The following is an 8,035-nucleotide window of genomic DNA, read 5'->3' as shown; positions in this document are numbered from 1 at the left end:
CCATACACATGCCTCACTACCATCATAAAAACTCTTGAAGGCACCTAGCAGCATACCATCTACACCGTTTATGAACAAAACCTTCCACAATCCTTCCTGTCTACTTTATCGTATGCTTTTTCCAGATCTATAAATGCCATAAACACCTTATAGTCCTTCTTACACGCCTTCTCCACTATGTCTCACTGCAAATATTTGATCCACACATCCTCTGCCACTCCTAAAGCCACCCTGTTCCTCACTCACTAGGACTTCCGATATTTCTCTTACATTCTGTATAATAATTCTTCCATATACCTTCCCTACCACACTCAATAGACTTATGCCACAATAATTCTTGCACTTTCTTCTAGAGATGTACCAATATATCGGTATCGGTATCGGTGGTAGGCCCATTTTTAGAGTATATCGGTATCAGAATCGGTATCGGCTGATTTTCTGCCGATACTACCGATACATAAAAGAAATTTAGTGCATAGTATATCCCTGGAAGGTATTTTGTTAAAAAGAATTTTGATGTTTTATAGGGATGAAAAAAATATATATATATTGGTAATATCTAATTATTTAGTACCGTATTATTTTGAGTACATGGTACGTAGTAGTACAGTACATTCTTTGGTAATGAGCCACATCTGCCACCATGGACATGCACGAGACAGATTGGTAGCCTCGCATCAGCGGCTCAGGGCCCTGCCACAGCCCTCAGATGGCAGGCACCACCCTCCTTCGCTGGCATTGGTATCGGTATCGGTAGGAGTATTGGTATCGGTCCAATTTTGTGATATTGGTATCAGTATCGGTATCGGTCAAAATTTTGGTATCGGTACATCTCTACCCTCTTCGCTCACCTTTATTTTTGTACGCGGGTACAGTCACTGCCTTTTTTCACTACTGGCACAATTTCACTCATCCATACTTTCTTACATATCTGCAACAAGCACTTCATTCCGCGCTCTTCATTACACATATCTCTACATAAAACTCATCAACTCCAGCTGCTTTATCATTTTTCAGCCGCTTCACGGCGTTCCACACCTCTGTCACGCCTCCTGGCACTGCGTTCTTTCTCTGTATACCCCCCAAACCATTCATGTTAACAAGTCGCTTTGCTCTCTCCATTCTGTTACATAGCCTATGATTTCATTATCCTTTGTGTAATTCTAACGTACAGTATGCTGCGTGTTTGATCACGAGCGTGTTCTACCTCACTCCCCCCCTCCTCCCTTATAGTAGAGTAAGTCGTTCTTTCTGTTGTTCAGAGCAGGAGTGTCAACTCTTTGTCCCCTCTGGCTTCATTTGCGCGTCCTTCTTACAAGTTGTATCAAGCTCTGCCGGCCCCTATATAATGAGCTCAGTCTCTGCATTATTGCCACTTAGATCTACTCCTCATTTTGCTCACATCTCTGTCCTCCCCTGTACAGTTATTATTATTGTGAGTGCTCAGGAAGTCTCCAACCATCTAGCAGCTGTGTAATTTGAGTATAACTGTTATTGCATTTTTTCTTGTACTGTGTAGCGTAAGGTGTTAATTCTTAGGCCTAGTAAGGTTTTTGTGATTCATGTGTTTTGGGTGTCAGCCCTTATTAATAATATTTCGTATCTGTAATAATATATCTTGCATTCACTGAGTATTATCTGGTATTCTCATTTTATCAGGGCTGACTTAGATAAATTTACTCTTGCTAATTTCGTGTTAATAGAGGCTATTGCAGTTAACCATATATTTAACCTGTTTTTTGCCATTACATTATCCTTATGAGTCCTGAATGTTTTGTTGTTAGTTTGAGCATTAAACTTTAACTTGTAATTTTACCTAACTCTTTCGTTTTGAACCTGGAACTTTACGGGACAGTAGTGATTTTTAGTATTCTCACTTAAAGTGTACATTATCTTTCTCTGTTCCGTAACATAAATTTGGCGACCTCTTATCAGGATATTCAGGATATTATCATAAGGATATTGCTTGATATTTTGCGACTGTGATTTATTCATGATGTCTACTATTACTACACTTGATGAAGCCAAAGATTTTTTGTCAAATGTGCAAACAGTGTGTGATGTAGAAAACAGAACAAAGAATGAACTTAAGCTTGTTGCTCAACAATTGGGAATTGCAGTTCACTCTCATCATTCTAAAGATCAAATTGTTGGCATGATTAATAAAAGCTTGTTTAATGTAACTCCTCCAAATGAGCAAACGCAGATTGAAATAGCTAAGTTACAGCTAGCTCTGCACGAGGCTCGTGTTAAGGAAGCTGAGTTTCAGGCTCGTGCTAAGGAGGCTGAGTCTCAGGCTCGTATTCAGGAGGCTGAATTTCAGGCAAATGCTCGCATTCAGGAGGCACAGGCACAGGCTCAGGCACAAAGTGAACTAGCTAGGATTCAGGCAGACCATGAGTATCGCATGAAACAAGGTGGAACTGGATCATCTAGCTCTGATGATTCTGATGTGGCTAAAAATGTTAAACTTGTCCCTCCTTTTAATGAATCTGATTTAACAAAGTATTTTCAGTTGTGTGAGAGGGTAGCTACAGGTTTTAATTGGCCCAAAGAGTATTGGCCAGTACTCCTTCAAACTGTTCTCACCGGTAAAGCTCAAGTAACTTATGCATCTTTGCCTCAGGATCAATCTGATAATTATGATGTAGTTAAGAGCTTGATTCTTAAGGCCTATGAGCTTGTTCCTGAAGCCTATAGAGTAAAATTTAGGACAACTTATAAGCAAGATAAGCAATCCCATGTTGAGTATGCAAAAATCAAAGAAGATCTGTTAAAGCAGTGGTTAAATTCTAAGAATGTGGATTCTGATTTTGACAAATTTAAGCAGATGATTTTGCTGGAGGACTTTAAAAGGTGTATTAATAAAGATGTAAGCCTATATCTTGATGAGAAAAGAATAGATAATTTGTCTGATGCTGCAGTTTTAGCTGATGAATATGTTCTCACTCACAAGAGATATTCTAAAGAAAAAGGGAAAGCTGAGAGTAAGTACGTTGCCTCTACTCAGAGTACAGGTAACAGGAAAGAGAATAAAGATGATGTTTCTCAGGAAGTAAATACCAGCTTCACCTCTAGATTTCAGAAAAGTAAATGTACTTATTGTAGTAAGCTTGGTCATACTACGGAGAAATGTTTCAGGAGACAGCGTGATCTGAACAAAAGGGAGTCTTTAAATATTCAGTCAATTGGTCTAGTGTCCACCCTTGAGAGTTCCCAGAATTCTTTAACCGAGTTAACTGAACCTGCTTTGAGGGGTAAATTAAATTCTCATGATGGAGCTCCTCTTTTGAGCAGTAACGTGGGTGACACTCTCAAGAGTTCATGTGCTAATTTCCTGTCTGATGGTTTTGTCAGTCCTCTGGACAGTAATGACAGGAAATCAGTTAAAATATATCGTGATACAGGTGCTTGCCAATCCCTTACGCTGACCAGTGTTCTAGGCTCTAATGTTAATTCCTCTGATGAAACTGTAATCTTACAAGGTGTAGGGAATAATTACTTCTCTGTCCCTCTGTGCAGAGTGAATTTAGAGTCTGGTTTTGTTAATGGTTCCGTTATGGTTGGGTTGGTTGAGACACTCCCAATGTCAGGTGTAACTTTCTTACTTGGAAATGATGTTGGTGGAAGTCAAGTGTGTCCAGCTCCTCAGTTGTCTAGTGAGCCAGTGGCTGCGGCCCAGGATTGTGATGTCTCTGATGTGTTCCCTGCATGTGCTGTCACTAGGGCTAAGTCTAAAGTTACTGGTGACTTAGAGGATAGTGATGGTGATGATGTTGTCCTAGCTGACACTTTTCTTGCTAATTTGGACCACTCACCAGATGAGGCAGTACCCCGTAGTGTTGATAATTTGTTTCGTCAAGAGTTGGTTGAGTTGCAGGTTGCTGACCCTGAGTTGAGGGGTCTAGCTGGCTCTGCTTGCAGTGAGGAAGAGTCAGCTGGTGCTTCTACTTGTTATTATATAAAGTCAGGAGTACTTATGAGGAAGTGGAGACCCCCAGCAGCATCGGCCGTCTGTGAATGGGAGGTTGTACATCAAGTTGCCATCCCTCGTGTTTGTAGGCAGGATATCATTAGAGTGGCTCATGATTCCAGTTTGGCAGGACACCTTGGAGTGAGGAAGACTGTGGCACGCATTTTGAAACACTTCTACTGGCCAGGTATCTTCAGGGATGTTTCCTGGTATTGTAAGTCTTGTCACACCTGTCAAGTTGTGGGGAAGTGTAATCAGACCGAAAAGGTTGCACCTCTAGTTCCCATTCCTCCTTTTGAGGCGCCTTTCACCCGTGTGTTGGTGGATATTGTGGGCCCTCTTCCTAAGACTTCTTCAGGATTTTCTTATGTGTTGACCCTGATTGATATGGCTACTCGTTATCCTGAAGCCATTCCACTTAGAAATATCTCAGCAAAGAACGTGGTTAAGGAAATGCTAGGGTTCTTCACAAAGTTTGGTCTGCCCAAGGAGGTACAGTCAGACCGGGGAAGTAATTTCATGTCAAATGTTTTCAAGCAGTCTCTGAAAGAGTTGGGCATCACCCAGATCACGTCTTCAGCTTACCATCCCCAGACTCAAGGAGCGTTGGAGATATATCATCAAACACTCAAATCGATGCTCAAGAAATACTGTTTGGAACATCAGAAAGACTGGGATATAGGTCTTCCATTCGTTGTATTTGCCACAAGAGAATCTCCAAATGAATCACTGGGCTTCTCACCTTTTGAACTACTGTTTGGCCATGAAGTAAGAGGACCCCTTAAGCTACTCAAGGAATGCTGACTGTCGGAGGAAGATGACGTCAACCTGCTGGAGTATGTGATGAAGTTCAAAGAACGGCTGTCCACTGCTTTACAGCTGGCGAGAGAGAATTTAGGAGCTGCTCAGGAGAAGATGAAGACTTGGTATGATAAGAAGTCCAGGTTACGCCACTTTCAGCCAGGAGATCAGGTTTTGATTCTGCTACTGGTGCATGGGCAACCTCTTCAAGCCAAGTTTAGTGGTCCTTATTTCGTGGAGAAGAAACTCAGTGATGTCAACTATGTCATCGCCACACCAGATCGTAGAAAGAACAAGCAACTTTGTCACATCAACATGATAAAGTTATATCACGGGCAGGCCGAAAATAACCCAGTCTGCACTGTAGCTGTTCCACCCGAGTCTGCAAATGAAGTTCTCCCATGCAGCATGAGCCTGAGTGATAGTTTGGGGAAGAATCCTGATATCATGAATGATCTCCAGACTAAGCTTTCTCATCTAGCTCCCGAGGAAAGGCAGGAGTTTTCGGCATTACTGCAGGAGTACCCGCAAGTGTTCCGTGCCACTCCAGGAAGAACCACTGTGTTGATGCATGATGTCGATGTTGGAGATGCAAAGCCAATTAAATTGCCTCCTTACCGTGTGAACCCAATGAAAGTTCCTCTCATCGAGAAGGAGCTTGGCTACCTGTTGGACCACAAGATGATTGAGCCCTGTCAGAGCGAGTGGAGTTCTCCTGTCACTCTGGTCCCTAAGCCAGGGGGGTCACAGCGGCTTTGCATTGACTACAGATGTGTTAATCAGATAACCAAAACAGACACTTACCCTCTCCCTCGTGTGGAAGATTGCATAGACAAGATCGGAAAGGCTAGGTACATAAGTAAGTTTGATTTGTTAAAGGGATACTGGCAAGTACCTATGACTGAACGTGCTAGGGAGATCTCATGTTTTGTAACACTAGGAAAGTCTTTTGCATGTTCTGTAATGCCATATGGTATGAAGAATGCACCAGCCACTTTTCAGAAGCTCATGAATGTTGTAACAGAGGGTTTGGCAGGGTGTGTTGTTTATATTGATGATGTATTAATCTTCAGTGACAACTGGAAAGATCACCTATGCCATGTCAGTAAATTTCTTGAGCGTTTGGTTCAGGCTAATCTTGTAGCTAATTTATCAAAGTGTGAGTTTGGTCAAGCTAAAGTTCAGTACCTTGGGTACGTAATTGGTGATGGACATGTTGCACCACCAGCAGCTAAGGTTCAGGTTATAAGTGATCTTCCCAGACCTAAAAGTAGGAAAGAGCTACAAAGATTTTTGGGAATGGTAGGTTATTACAGGAGATTTGTTCTTAACTTTTCAATTCTTGTATCACCACTTACAGACCTACTGAAAAAAGGAGTTAAATTTGTCTGGACCGATAACTGTGAATCCTCTTTCAGCAAACTTAAAGCTATCCTATTAAGTCAGCCAGTGCTCGCTACTTCAAATTTTGCTAAGCCTTTTAAGATGGCTGTTGATGCAAGTGATACAGGAGCTGGGGCTGTTTTGCTGCAAGAGGATGATCAGGGTATTGAACACCCTGTATCTTATTACAGTAAGAAGTTCACTCCACCTCAAAAGAACTACTCAACTATTGAGAAAGAGCTTTTGGCCTTGATTTTGGGTTTACAGTATTTTTCATTTTATTTGTGTTCTGGTTTTGACCCCATAGTCATTTATACCGATCATAACCCACTGAAATTCCTTAGTAAGTTTAAAGATAAAAATCAGAGATTGACAAGATGGAGTCTACTTCTTCAGGAGTATTCATTAGACATACAACATGTCAAGGGGAAAGAAAATGTTATTGCAGATTGCTTATCTAGACTTTAGACAGATTGTTTTAGAGTAATAAGAAATTTCCTTTGTAAATTTCTTTTTCTTTGTGGGGAGGTGTTACATAGCCTATGATTTCATCATCCTTTGTGTAATTCTAACGTACAGTATGCTGCGTGTTTGATCACGAGCGTGTTCTACCTCACTCCCCCCCTCCTCCCTTATAGTAGAGTAAGTCGTTCTTTCTGTTGTTCAGAGCAGGAGTGTCAACTCTTTGTCCCCTCTGGCTTCATTTGCGCGTCCTTCTTACAAGTTGTATCAAGCTCTGCCGGCCCCTATATAATGAGCTCAGTCTCTGCATTATTGCCACTTAGATCTACTCCTCATTTTGCTCACATCTCTGTCCTCCCCTGTACAGTTATTATTATTGTGAGTGCTCAGGAAGTCTCCAACCATCTAGCAGCTGTGTAATTTGAGTATAACTGTTATTGCATTTTTTCTTGTACTGTGTAGCGTAAGGTGTTAATTCTTAGGCCTAGTAAGGTTTTTGTGATTCATGTGTTTTGGGTGTCAGCCCTTATTAATAATATTTCGTATCTGTAATAATATATCTTGCATTCACTGAGTATTATCTGGTATTCTCATTTTATCAAGGCTGACTTAGATAAATTTACTCTTGCTAATTTCGTGTTAATAGAGGCTATTGCAGTTAACCATATATTTAACCTGTTTTTTGCCATTACATTATCCTTATGAGTCCTGAATGTTTTGTTGTTAGTTTGAGCATTAAACTTTAACTTGTAATTTTACCTAACTCTTTCGTTTTGAACCTGGAACTTTACGGGACAGTAGTGATTTTTAGTATTCTCACTTAAAGTGTACATTATCTTTCTCTGTTCCGTAACAATTCCCATTGAAAATATTCTTTCCATCTTGTCTTTACCTCATCCCCATGGGTTAATAATCTACCACTTACGGTATATCCGTCATACTTTCACATTTCCACTGTCACTTCCACATTTCCGCACCTCTTCCCAGAATAACTTCCTATTTTCAGAGTAATTTGCATTCATTTTTCTTCCTAGATCGTCATTTACCTACTCCTATTTCCTCTTCTCCAGCGTCTTCACGTGCTTCTTGATCTCAGTATGTTCATTACTTGTTTCAACTGAACCCCTGTGCTGTATCCACTCTAGCCACTTCATCCTCTTTTCCTCCACTGCTCTCTTAACTTTTTCATCCCACCATGCCGTACCTTTCTTCTTTGTTGTTACTCTTGCTACACCACACACTGCACTAGCACTCCTAACTAAACAACCCCTATATACTGTACATTCCAAAAGCTGTCCAGATCCATTTCATTCCAATTCACTGATTCTAACTCCTCCCTTGCTTTGGCCCTGTATTCATCTGCCATTTCGACCCTATATTCATCTGCCATTTCCTTGATCCTCAGCTTCTCGACTT

The sequence above is a fragment of the Coenobita brevimanus genome, chromosome 1 (assembly GCF_032717465.1).
Source record: "Coenobita brevimanus isolate Jiangsu-jjx chromosome 1, ASM3271746v2, whole genome shotgun sequence".
In the NCBI taxonomy this organism is placed as follows: Eukaryota; Metazoa; Arthropoda; class Malacostraca; order Decapoda; family Coenobitidae; genus Coenobita; species Coenobita brevimanus.
The sequence above is the reverse complement of the archived record's forward strand: the minus strand, read 5'-3'. Positions refer to the sequence as shown.